This window comes from Aquarana catesbeiana, linkage group LG06 (assembly GCF_042186555.1).
Source record: "Aquarana catesbeiana isolate 2022-GZ linkage group LG06, ASM4218655v1, whole genome shotgun sequence".
Classification (NCBI taxonomy): Eukaryota; Metazoa; Chordata; class Amphibia; order Anura; family Ranidae; genus Aquarana; species Aquarana catesbeiana.
In genome coordinates, this window is record NC_133329.1 from 353360526 (window position 1) to 353375062 (window position 14537).

Consider the following 14537-nt stretch of genomic DNA (forward strand, 5'->3'; position numbering starts at 1 on the left):
TGGCTCGGGGTTAAATTTCAGCACCATTAGCGGTAACCCCGAGCCACACTCGGGATTGCATTGCAGGATCCTGGTGCGGTATACTTACCTTGTTCCCAGGATCCTGCGATGTCCCCCCCCCCCCCCCCTCGTGGTGTTGGCAGGCCCTGTCCTCCGCCCGAAGCCGAAGCCTCTCTGTGCCAGGCTCCGTTCCCTGTGAGCGTCGCGACGCACGGGGGCGGAGCCTAGCGGCAAATTCAAAAAATGTAAAAATCATAATACATACAGTACTGTAATCTTACAGATTACAGTACTGTATGAAATTATTTCACATCCCTTTTGTCCCCAATGCTTTGTCCAGTGCCCTGCATGCAGTTTTATATGATATATACTGTTCTTTCTGCCTGGAAACTGGAGATTGTCCATAGCAACCAAAAAGTGTCCCTTTATGTCAAAAGTGGCTTTAGACCAGCTAGAAAACAGCGATAGTAAATTAGAACACTTGCAGAATTGAGCGATAGTGAATTGTGGGGAAATTTATTTGATTATTATTATATTATTATTTTTTTTATTTATATTTATTTATTATATTATAATTTATGATTTTGTGTTTCAAACTTCATCATACCCGGGATATCTACTAGACTTTTGTTTGGACAGATTTAAGTGTGTTATTGTTAAGGATTACAGGCCTACAATATAAAACGCCAAATTTCCATGCAAAATAATTGTACTGCTTTCAGCACCTAAAATCCAACATAATCATACCGCCAGGGAGATTAAGGTCCAACAAAGTCCAACATCTTACAGTTTGTTTTCTTTACACAGCAGCACCAGCTCAAGAAGAAAAACCTGTCCCCGGCCAGCATGCTGCAGAGAAGCACCCTTGCTCACTGTGTGGAGGCAGTGGTCTCCTTGTAGTTGACCAACATACTCCCAGCTGGCTTAGACCTATAACTCTACAATCAGCTAGGCTCATTATTTCTGCCGATTGACGAGCTCTAGCTCAGACTCAGCAGGGGACATTTCTGAATTCTACAGAGAAACAACTGCTTTCCCACAGCGAGAAAGTGTTCTCTCTCTCTACAACATGCTGGCAGGGGATAGGCCTTTCTATTCAGGCTGTGAAAATTGAACTGTAAAGCATTACGCACATTTTGTTTTATTGTACCTATAATGTATTTAGCTGCATTAAACCGGAGGTTTATTTGGGCTTTAACCACTTAAGGACGAGTTGCCCCCTTAATGACCATGCCATTTGTTGCGATACGGCACTGCGTTGCTTTAAATCATAATCGCGCGGTTGTGCAGCACTGTACCAAAATAAAATTGACGTCCTTTTTTTCCCACAAATAGAGCTTTCTTTTGGTGGTATTTGATCACCCCTGTGGTTTTTATTTTTTGCGCTATAAACAAAAAAAGATTGACAATTTTGAAAAAAAAATACAATATTTTTTACTTTTTGCTATAATAAATAACCAAAAAAAAAATTCTTCATCAGTTTAGGTCAATATGTATTCTTCTACATTTTTTTGGTAAAAAAAAATCACAATAAGCGTATATTGCTTGTTTTGCGCTAAAGTTAGTCTACAAAACAGTGGATAGATTTATGGCATATTTATTAATATTTTTTTTTTTTACTAGTAATGGGGGTGATCTGCGATTTTTAGTGGGACTGCGACATTGCGGTGCACAGATCGGACACTTTTGACACTTTTTTGACACCACTGACATTTATACAGCGATCAGTGCTAAAAATAGCCACTGATTACTGTATAAATGTCACTGGCAGTGGAGGGGTTAACACTAGGGGGCGATCAAGAGGTTAAGTGTTCCCTAGGAAGGTGTTTCTAACTGTGGGGGGAGTGTACTGACTTGGAGTAGAGAGAGATCGCTGTTCCTGAACACTAAGAACAGACGATCTCTCTCTCTCCCCATTCTGTCTCTCTCAGGAGCGATCGCAGGTTGCCGGCAGACATCGCAGCCGCTGGCGACGCACATTGGCTCAGACGTCACGCGGCTTCGCACAGGGGGGCATACCTGCTGCCGTATAATGACGGCGGCTGGTCGGCACGTAGTTAAAGGAAATGTGTCATGAGAGGAATGAGGGCTACCACTGATGGCGATTCCTTCTGATGAGGGCAGGGAGTGATGTGAATGTGCAATATATATGTGAAGCGCTGCGTAAATTGACGGCGCTATATAAGTACCTGTAATAAATAATAAATAAATATTTTTTTTTTCCTGTTTGTAATGTTGACTCTTGAACGTTAGGTCTTTGAATCGCTGACCCATAACAAGTATGCCTTTGCTCCAATATTCAAATCCTGCATTCTTATTCGGAGTCAGTGACTCAAAGTTTTCAAGCCAGGAGGTCAGCATGGCAGCCTGGTAGAATTTTTAGAAGGCAGTCAGCAATAACATTTCCTGTATTTTCCTGTAATTACAGATTCACTTTAAAGGGAATGCATTGCCTTTTCCATATATAAGGGATCTGCTTGATGTAAATAAGCTTATCAATATGTGTTAATGTTTTTAAAGGAAAAGTCCACCTTTGGGAACATGTTACATATTCCACCTATTTTTAGGGTGGAACATTTAACCCCCTGTAGCCGCTGCCCGCTCTGCTGCCTCTAAGGACAGCAAGCAGGGGATCTTCTCCCCCCACTCGCTGTCACTTTAAAAAAAAAAGCACACCTACCTGGCTGCGTCATTATTCTCCTTGCACAATAAATTTTTTCCCCATCAGCTCATCCCCCACAGTTATTACCTTTTGTCTCCACTTGACCCTCCCTTCTAGATTGTAAGCTCTAACGAGCAGGGCCCTCTGATCCCTCCTGTATTGATTTGTATTGTAAGTGTACTGTCTGCCCCATGTTGTAAAGCGCTGCGCAAACTGTTGGCGCTATATAAATCCTGTATAATAATAATAATAATAATTATTGGGTATTCTTTGCAAAGTGAAGCTTTACCTCACTTACTAAGATCTGGAGCAAAGTGCACAGTCTATTTGCCTTTAGTAAATCAACTCCTATGAATCAGCTGACTCATTGAAAAAAGTGAATTCTCTATTTGGCTGCTATCTTATTTTAGTTTTAAGAGAAAGTGACAGGAGGATCAATTTCAATAAGCCGGTGTGAGTTGTTAGTTCATAGGTGAGTTATTAGCACCTTAGTTGCTCAGATGTGGGCATCTTAGTATAGTTCCATGATATGGGGTCACAGGTAGCTACAGGGGACGTGCGCCTATGTACAGCAGTGACTACACAAAATAGTAATAGTTAAACCACTGAATCAATGATCTAGGGACCATTTTGCAGGGTAGAATAGGGATCTCATCTGATAACACTAGTTATGGACATAATTACTAGAACATTCATACATCACCATTATCACTAATGTGGAACTCTCGGGGGCTGTTATTGTTCCTGATAAAAGCTATACACATGACTGAAAGACAAAGTAGGATGTTCCGATGTTTCTTCTGGCAGAATCTCCCAACTGTACTTTGTGTACTTTGGCGTATTCACAGAAACATTAAGATCATTTTCATCAGTGTTCCATCCCAGTGAGCTGGCCAGTGACGAATATCTTATGAAACATTTGCTCATTCACCAGCTGAGTTTTGGCCAGGAGACAACTCGAAGTGGACAAGGTCCAAAGTACACTTAAGGACAAGCCGTTTGTTAGGTGTTTCTCATTGTGTCAAGTGTTGCCTCTTGAGTATATAGTTGGAAATGTTGTTACACATGGCTGAGCTGCCCAAACGACCTTGTTAGTGTTGCAAGTAAAGCAAGCGTCTGTTATGAGGCCGACTAATCTACATCATGGAGTATTGCAATGACAAAATATTAGCATGGCTTGCTAAATGCATGTTTTTGGGGCACGATAAACATATTAACATCTATTAGAGCACAATCAAAGAAAGCTACATGTCTTTATATTTTATGTAAGCACCAAAAAAAAAAAAAAAAATTATATATATATATATATATATATATATATATATATATATATATATACACACAGTTTTCCCTTCCTTTGTCTGCTGAATTCATGGGAAAGGTAGGTACAATTTACAATGTGAACAGGTCACAGAATCAGTGCTACAGAGCAGGACAAGAAGCAGTGGACATAAAAATTTAAAGTATCATTGGGGGGATATTTACTCAAACTCGTGCACTCAGAATCTGGTGCAGCTGTGCATGGTAAGTTTCTAACTTCAGCTTGTTCAATTAAGCTTTGACAATCAGTCCGGGTTTACACTGGCACGACAAACGCTCCGACATTGGGAGCTCATGTCGCATGACGTGTGAAAATCAATGTTTCCCTATGGGAGCCGTCTCAACTGGTCCGACACAAGCCGGTCCGACTTTGAAAATGCTCCCTGTACTACTTTGGTCCGACTTTGATCCCACTTCAGCCCATTGACTTTCATTGAAGTTGGATCAAAGTCGGATCGCCGTCTTGCATGATCCGACTTTGGCATGCGACTTGTGCTCAGATGATCTTGAGGGGGAACTCCGCACCTAATTTTAAATAAAAAGCCGGCATGAGTTCCCCCTCCAAGAGCATGGCCCTTGGGTCTGGTATGGATTTTAAGGGGAACCCCCCCACACAGAAAAAATTACGTGGGGGTCCCCCCCAAATCTATACCAGATGCTTATCCGAGCACGCAGCCCGGCCGGTCAGGAAAAGGGATGGGGACGAGTGAGCGCCCCCCCTCCTGAACCGTGCCCTCAAAATGGGGGGGTGGGTGCTTTGGGGCAGGGGGGCGCCCTGCGGCCCCCCCCACCCCAAAGCACCTTGTCCCCATGTTGATGAGGACAAGTGCCTCTTCCCGACAACCCTGGCCATTGGTTGTCGGGGTCTGCGGGCGGGGGGCTTATCGGAATCGGGGAGCCCCCTTTAATAAGGGGGCCCCCAGATCCCGGCCCCACACCATATGTGAATGAGTATGGGGTACATCGTACCCCTACCCATTCACCTAGGAAGAAAAAGTGTCAATAAAAAAACACACTAGACAGGTTTTTAAAGTAATTTATTAGGCAGCTCCAGGGGTCTTCTTCCGACTTCAGGGTCTCTTCCTTCTTCTCCACGGTCTCTTCCTTCTTCTCCGCGCTCTCCGGTTCTTCTCTTGGGCTCCTCCGCTATCTTCTGCTCTTTTGCCCGCTCTTTTGCTAGTGGTGTCCCGGTCTTCTCCGCCGTCTTCTTCCCTCTTCTCTTCTTCCGATGCTGACACGATGCTCTCTCCCACTGTAATGCCGTGTGCACGGTCCGAAACGACTTATATAGGCATGGGGCGTGGTCACCGGGTGATGTCATCCGGTGACCCCGCCCCTTATGACGTCACCCGGGGCATGATGGGGCGGTGACATCATAAGGGGCGGGGGCACCAGATGACATCACCCGGTGACCACGCCTCATGCCAATATAAGTAGTGGCACATCGCGCATCCAGAATTAGAGCGGGAGAGAGCATCGAGTCAACATCAGATGAAGAACAGAGGCAGAAGACAGGTGAGAAGACCCAGCAAGTGAGTGAGAAGACAGCGGAGAAGACCCGGCAGAGGCAGAACACAGCGGACAGAGGGAGAAGAACCGGAAAGAGAGCGGAGAAGACCCGGAGAGGGGAGAAGAACCGGCAGAGGCAGAAGACATCAGCGGAGGAGGCTGAAGAGCTGGAGAGGGGAGAAGAAGTCGGAAGAGATGCCAGCGCTGCCATAATAAATTACTTTAAAAACCTGTGTACTGCATTTTATTTTTGACACTTTTTTTTAGGTGAATGGGTAGGGGTACATTGTAACCCATACTCATTCACATAGGGTGGGGGGCCGGGATCTGGGGGCCCCTTTGTTAAAGAGGGCTTCCAGATTCCAATAAGCCTCCCGCCCGCAGACCCCGACAACCAATGGCCAGGGTTGTTGGGAAGAGGCCCTTGTCCTCATCAACATGGGGACAAGGTGCTTTGGGGTGGGGGGTGAAGGGCCCCCTGCCCCAAAGCACCCACCCCCCAAGTTGAGGGCATGCGGCCTGGTACGGTTCCGGAGGGGGGGGCGCTTGCTCGTCCCCACCCCCTTTGCTGACCTGCCGGGCTGTGTTCTCGGATAAGGGTCTGGTATGGATTTTGGGGGTATGCTGGTATGCTTCTTGAGGGGGAACCCATGCTGTTTTTTTTTTACATGTGTTCACATTTTTTTGTGCGTGGAGTTCTCCCTAAAGATTCATACCAGACACAGTGCCTGGTATTGTCGGGGATTAGACGGATCCCTGTTCATTGAAGTCGGATGCATGTCGGACTTCAAGTCGCAGGGCAAAGTCAGATGCAAAGTGGTACGTCTATCGTATCGTACCAGTGTGAATCCGGCCTAAGGACTAAGGCCGGGTTCACACAGGTGCGACATACGCTCCGACTTTGGGAGCACATGTCGCATGATGTGCACAAATCAATGGTTCCCTATGAGAGCAGTCTTAACTTGTCCGACACAAGTCAGTCCGACTTTAGAAAAGGTTCCTGCAATACTTTAGTCCTATTTTTGTCCATTTTCAGCCCATTCAATATCATTGAAGCCGGATCAAAGTTGGATCCCCGTCCTAAGCATCTGACTTGTGACATCTGACATGGTGATTACAGCACCAGGAAAAGGAATTTATGTTACACCGGATTGTTTTTATTGGTCAAAGGACAAGTTGGACTATGTCAAAGTCAGAGCAAAATTGATTTCTGTTCATACAAGTCAGATTAAAGTAGAACCGAAGTTGGACCGATGTCGCAGGCAAAGCAGAATCGTCAGTCTTACAACAGTCGTGTCGTACCAGTATGAACCCAACCTTAAACCTGGAAGCTGATTGGTTTCTAAGCACAGCTGCAGCAGATTTTGCACCATGCAGTTTAGTAAATAACCCCCATTGTGACAATATTCCTAATCTTTACTCAATGTCAAAATTAGTGACAGTGACAGCATACAGGCATGCATGATCCAGTTACTGCCCCACCCCAAACCTGGTGCTGTTCTTTACAGGATATATATATATATATATATTTTTTTTTTTTTTTTGTCCCACCCCACCTCCTAAGCCTCCCTGTTGGCTAATGATCCAGGTCACCTCATTACTATAAATGATTGCAAGGGTTCCTCTAGGGCAGTGGTCTCCAAACTGCAGTCCAGGGGCTGGATGTAGCACTTTGCTTGCCTTTACCTTCCCCTTGGGGCACTAGTCCTCCCACTGACATTAACAATGGGACATAATTCTTGCCACTGACACCATCAGTGGGGCACTATTTCTCCCACTGACACCAACGATGGGACACTATTCCTCCCACTAACATCAATGATGGAGGACATTTCCACCCACTGACACCAATGATAGAGGACTATTCTGCCCACTAACACTAATGATGGGACACTATTCCGCCCAATGACACCAACAGTGGGGCGCTATTCCTCCCACTGACACTAACAATGGGGGATTATTCTCCCACTGACATCAATGATGGGGGATTAATGCTCCCACTGACACCAACTATGGGGGCTTATTTTTGCCCACTGAAACCATCAATGGCACACTTGAATAATGGGGCATTGTTACTGATGCCAGGACATTTTCCCACTCCCACTGACCACAGTCTGGCACCTTTAAAGCCCGTAGGATAGTAAATTGGCCCTTTGTTTATAAAGTATGGAGACTCCTTCTCTAGGGTAAAAAGGTTGTGAAAGGCTGGTCTAAAACGACTTTTTATTCTCTAGCATTAACTGGACTCTTCAATAGAAACACCTAAACTCAGTCATTTGGTGTACACATCATTGATAACACCTCAACTCCTAAATATTATTGCCATATAGTGTAAATTTGTTTCACATGGGATAAACTTGCTTTTCAGTACTGGTAGTATACTTCTTAGGAAGGTAATATAGCTGGTCTGTTGGTATGTAAATATGACTCTATTTCTGTAAATAATAATGCATAAAAATGGAATGCTGACTCTAGTGTTTGTATAGGGTTGCTAATACAGAACATATTCTGGAGTTAGCATTTATGCAAGCACTGGGTAGAGAAAAATGCACTTTAAATCAGCTATATTATCTAGCAGTTAGTGTAACAATGTGAAAATGCTGTAGTAATTCCAGACCATAGCTGTTTCATGGAGCACTTACCACTAAGTACTTTCTATGAGATAATGGATGTTTTCTATTCAAGCCTCCTGCTCCAGTGGTGTACCTAACACATATTATTTGTACTCAGCAATTTCATTTTTTTGTGAGTGCTTTATTTTAGATCCTACTTGTACCGTATTTGCTGCCCTATTGTGAAGCCTGAAGGGATAAATGTTATAATGCTAGCAGTGTTTTTATTCCCAGCCAACCAGTAATTCATGTATATATATTTAAGGGTTCCAAGAACGTGTGCATTGCTTGTGCGAAGAATCATTACAGCATCAGGGACTGTTAAGGACATAAGTAGGCTAGAGGCAATTATAATAGGAATAGGCTCACTTTTAGAAATAAAATGGTCCTGGGAGAAGTACAGATGCATACAGATTAAAATAAAAGATAATAGATTTTTGGTCAGTTTTATTTTATTAAAGATCACATGTTGCAGATACTTTACAGAGAATCTGTCACTTTGTCCTTTTAGAGCCCATATGTTCCCATATTAAGACCCCATTCCCGATTATATCTTTACCATGCTCCTCCCTCCTGCTATACTTCTGAGTATGGAGAGTATATTATATTGTCAAAAGTATTGGGAAACCTGCCATTGTACGCACATGAAGTTTAATGGCATCCCAGTCTAAGTCTGTAGAGTTCAATATTGAGTTGGCCCACCCTTTGCAGCAACAACAGCTTCAACTCTTCTGGAAAGGCCGTCCACAAGGTTTAGGAGTGTGTGTATGGGAATGTTTGACCATTCTTCCAGAAGCACATTTGTGAGGTCAGGCACTGATGATGGATGAGAAGGCCTGGCTCACAGTCTCCACTCCACTCCCATGTTCTATCGGGTTGAGGTCAGGACTCTGTGCAGGCCAGTCAAGTTTCTCCACCCCAAACTCGCTCATCCATGTCTTTTTGGACCTTGCTTTGTGCACTGGTGCGCAGTCATGTTGCAACAGGAAGGGGCCATCCACAAACTGTTCCCACAAAGTTGAAAGCATGAAATTGTCCAAAATGTCTTAGTACGCTGATGCCTTGATGGAACTAAGGGGCCAAGCCCAACCCCTGAAAAACAACCCCACACCATAATCCCCCCTCCACCAAATGATTTGGACCAGTGCACAAAGCAATTTCCATAAAGACATGGATGAGCGAGTTTGGGGTGGAGGAACTTGACTGGCCTCCACACCTGACGTCAACCAGATAGAACAACTTTGGGATGAAGTAGAACGGAGACTGCAAGCTAGGCCTTCTTCTCCAACATCAGTGCCTGACCTCACAAATGTGCTTCTGAAAGAATGGTCAAACATTCCCATAGACACACTCCTAAAGCTTGTGAATAGCCTTCCCAGAAGAGTTGAAGCTGTTATAGCTGCAAAGGGTGGATAAACTTAATATTGAACCCCACGGACAAAGACTGGGATGCCATTAAACTTCATGTGCCTGTAAAGTCAGGCGTCACAATACTTTTGAAAATATAGTGCATATGACCCCCCTTCCTCCCAGGTTGCATGGCTCAGCAGGTGATCCCCAGGCCCAAACACTATCACATGAGGGAGTGGAAAAGGTTCTCTCTTAACACTGTAAAAGGTCCAACGCAAACCAACATTGTGCTTAAACAAGGATTACACTCATCACTCTAACAAGCAAACAGAACTTTTGTGGAATGCATGGAAGTTAAATATCACTGCGTGGCGGGGTTGAATTTTTAAGAGAACCCAGCTCTTTGTTCATCTAGAGCAACTTTAAATTTTGCTAAAAAAAAAGAACCTGTGTGAGTCAGAGAATGGTAGCTTCCATCTGCAGCTTCATGCTAAAATACCTTGTTTCTCCTAGATACTCCTTAACCACTTCAGCCCCGAAAATTTGGCTGCTCAATGACCAGGCCATTTGCGATATGGCACTGCGTCTTTAACTGACAATTGCATGGACGTGCGGCGCTGTACCCAAACAAAATTGTCGTCCTTTTTTTCCTATAAATAGAGCTTTCTTTTGGTGGTATTTAACCTCCCTGATGGTTTTCCCAAGTGTGGCTCGGGGTTAAATTTCAGCACCATTAGCGGTAACCCTGAGCCACACTCGGGATTACATTGCAGGATCCTGGTGCGGCGTTACTTACCTTACCAGGATCCTGTGATGTCCCCTGCTGTGTCTGCGGGCTCTGTCTCCTCCGAAGCCTCTCTGTACTAGGCTCCGTTCCCTGCGAGCATCGCGACGCATGGGGGCGGAGCCTGGCGGCAAATAAAAAAAAAAGTAAAAATCATAACACATACAGTACTGTAATCTTACAGATTACAGTACAGTATGAAATAATTTCACATCCCTTTTGTCCCCAGTGCTTTGTCCAGTGCCCTGCATGCAGTTTTATATTATATAAACTGTTCTTTTTGCCTTGAAACTTGAGATTGTCCATAGCAACCAAAAAGTGTCCCTTTATGTCAAAAGTGGTTTTCGACCAGCTAGAAAACAGCAATAATAAATTAGAACACTTGCAGAATTGAGCGATAGTGAATTGTGGGGAAATTTATTTTATCATTATTATATTATTATTTTTTTTAAATTATTTTAATTTATTTATTATATTATAATTTATGTTTTTGTGTTTCAAACTTCATCATACCCGGGATATCTACTAGACTCTTGGTGGACAGATTTAAATGTGTTATTCCTAAGAATTACAGCCCTACGCCAAATTTCCATGCAAAATAATGGTACCGCTTTCAGCACCTAAAATCCAAAATAATCATACCGCCAGGGAGGTTAATCATCTCTGCGGTCTATATTTTTTGTGCTATAAACAAAAAAAGAGCGTCAGTTTTGAAAAGAACACAATATTTTGTACTTTTTGCTAAAATAAATATCCCCATTTTTTTTTAAACAAAGCAAATTTTTTTCTCAGTTTAGGCCAATATGTATTCTTCTACATATTTTTGATAATAAAAATCAGCAAATGTTGATTGGTTTGCGCAAAAGTTATAGCGTCTACAAAATAGGGGAAAGATTTATGGCATTTTTATTATTATTTTTTTTTTACTAGTAATGGCAGTGATCAGCGTTTTTTATCGGGACCGCGACATTATGGCGGGCAGATCGAACACTTTCGGCACATTTTTGGGAACATTGACAATTGTACAGTGATTGGTGCTACAAAAATGCACTGATTACTGTGTAAATGTCACTGGCAGGGAAGGGGTTAACACTAGGGGGAGATCAAGGGGTTAACTGTGTTCCCTAGTTTGTGTTCTAACAGTAGGGGGATGGGAGTGACTGGATGAAATGACAGATCATTGTTCCTAGCTAGTAGGAACTCACGATCTGTCTCTCCTCTCCTCACAGAACAGGCATGTTCTGGTTCTCGTGCCCGCGATTGTGCGTGGCCGGCGGTCAACGCGACCGCTGGTCACGCGCATCGGCACCCCACAGTGCAGCGGGTACATGCACCTGCTATCCCGCTTAAAGGGACCGACGTACAGCTACGAGGGTTCACGGGTTTGTGCCGACCTGCCGCAGTGTAATGACGGTGGCTGGTCGGAAAGCGGTTAAAGTGTTAATCTACTTATACCAAAAAACTGCCTATGCAGGTAAGACTGTAGATAAAAACATATATAATAAATTCAGGTGCGCTACTAGTGTCACAATGGTTAAAGTTAATCTTCAACCCAAACTTCTTGAAATTTTGTATTACTTAATAACAATCCTAATAAATAAACATATGTGAAGTCCTAAAAAACTCAATTGAAAAATGAATGTATCAAAAAATGTGTGTTTCTCTAAAGATAGTCCTTCTTTCAGCTAATGGGATTGCTGATCCTTTAGTGTCTGAACATGCTGACAAGGCGGTATATGAACATGCTGACAAAGCAGTAACATGGGGGGGCGCTTACCAGATATGTTGGACCCCTATTACGGGGGTCTTTAGAGCCTCACAGGTGCCAGATCTTATAGGCAGGAACAGCTGCTTTTACTTGCGGCTTCGGATCCACCTTGGCTTCTTATCGAGCACGGGGATGATCTTAACTTGACCGATGCCGCTATGTCTCAGATATGACGGACCCCTATTATGGAGGTCTTCAGAGCTTCACCGGTGCCGGGGCTTACAGACATGAACAGCTGATTGAAATTGAAGTCCGCCCTAGGTTCCTCCCAAGCACTGGGATGCCGTATCATGAGCTGTACTCCTGTGTAATCCCTCGTTAGCATGTTGGGGATAAGACAGAAAAATCCTCCATGGCGAAGTTCATAAAAAACCTCTTTTATTAAAACTGATGGATGGCTGACATCAAGGTTAGAGCAGAAATTACACAACGGACAGCTTGGCTGCGGTGAGGCTTGCCCAGCTGATGTGTGGTGACATCAGGTTCCGTAGCTCCGTCCCGCGGCTGGTCGGAAAGCGGTTAAAGCGTTAGTCTACTTATACCAAAAAACTGCCTATGCAGGTAAGACTGTAGATAAAAACAAACTGTGTCGCTTTGACTAAAGTTGAATGTTAGCCATTTACACACCTACCTAAACCTGGGAAGAACTTCCAGAGATGATATCCCCTTGTCATGCTTTATTGACCTTGCTAAGACAGTCCCAGCCAGTACCGCTCACTCCTACCATAGCAGGAGCAAGCTCCTTCTTCAATTCAACCCCCCTCACTTGCTCTTTCCCTCTCCCACTAGCTCTGAGCTCAGCGATGCTGCGATGGAGGAGATGGTAAACCATGCATGAGCGGGGGTTTGAGTGCTAACTCCTGTGATGGTGGGGATAAGCAGAAGCAGCTGGAAGTGCATTAGCAGCGTCCTAGCAACATGGCAGGATGGGGGTATACCATCTCTGGGAGTTTTTCAGCCAGGCTTTGGGAGGTACATAAAAGGCTTACATTCAAACTAGGACATTATGCAAAAGGACTGATTGCATGTACTTTTTTGCCACGGTATCCTGTATGATCCTGATTTTACAATAAACATTTTTGGATAATATCTTCCCAGTGTGCGGCTGTCTGGATTTTTTCATCTACCTTCAGCATGATTCAGCATTAGCCAGTACCTGGGGCTCTTTACTCTCGGAGACAACCATTCTCTTCACACCTGGTTTGAATCCATACCTGTGCGGTGAAAACTCTCTCGCTACATTAGGACATTATGCAACTTTAGTCAAAGCTGCACAGTTTGTATCTGCCTAATTAAATACAAAAAATACCAAAAATTCTGCAAAAAAATCTGGTTGATCCTTCTGTTATCTATAAACTTTCCTGTTCATGTCCCCAATGCAGCTGGGGTTTCTGTAGCGGAGATGTTGGCAGCTAGTGCACATGCTCAGGTATTCCTATGCTGAGCATTTCCTCCTTGATCACATCTGAGAAGCCCATGTGACGATGGGCCCATGTGAGTCACACATATGGGCGTATACACTCTGATAAATGACAGCCCACTTCCTCTCTCCTCCTCCATACACATGAAACAGCTGTACACATGAGGGCAGGATATTACAGGCGTCACCTCCCCCTTATTCTAAGCACATACACACAATAGACATAAGGTAAAGGGGCATGACACAGCCTATGATTGGCAGAAATCCACTCACACCATATCATTGCCAATAATAATAAGGATTTGGGTTCAAATGTATATTTGTATGAATTTAAAACAGTTCATTGATATTAATTATTTATTTTTACTGGTAGGACAGGATTTTTTAGGTGCTCAAATATTGACACAAATAAAATTTACAAAATCATTGATTTTTCCATTAAAATATTTGATAAAGTCAGTACACATGATATGATTTCCTCTCATGTTATTCAGTCTATTCAAGTATGATGTCATACAACAATATTTGATCCAAACAATATTTGATCAAGCTACGGATGTTACATTCTCTACTTGTTTCGCCGTAAACATGGCTTCTTCAGGAGTTATTGTAGAAAGATACCTGTGTACAAAACAAATCAGATAATAAGAATCCAGATATAATAAAGGTAACAAGAACAATATGAATAAATAATAGATTTAACAGTAAACATCCTGAGGATGACTGTTTCATCCTCAGAAAAAAGGTAGGTCCTTGACATTCCCCAGGGCTTATTCTAAATAGATAAATAATTAAAAATAATGTTACAATGTTTATTGTTAAATCTATTATTTTGTCCTATTGCTCTTTTGTTACCTTTATTATATTTGGATTTTTATTATCTGATTTGTTTTGTACACAGTTATCTTGCTTCAGTAACTTCTGAAGAAGCTGTGTCTATGGCAAAACATGTAGAGAATGTAACATCTGTAGCTTGATCGATCTTAAACCATACAGATCAAATATTATCGAATGACATCATACTATGATTATTGGGTTGACTGAATAATATTTGTAACTACACACAAGTTGAATGGATTGGTTAACGTAAGAGGAAATCATCATGTGTATTG

The 14537-nt window shown here is 43.1% G+C and overlaps 1 protein-coding gene across 5 annotated transcripts in view; it reads left to right on the forward strand.

Moving 5' to 3' along the window:
• The window catches only part of KCNH7 (potassium voltage-gated channel subfamily H member 7), a 714913-nt gene that overhangs the window by 494647 nt on the left and 205729 nt on the right, over positions 1-14537 (forward strand). The gene's annotated exons all lie outside the window — the stretch shown is intronic.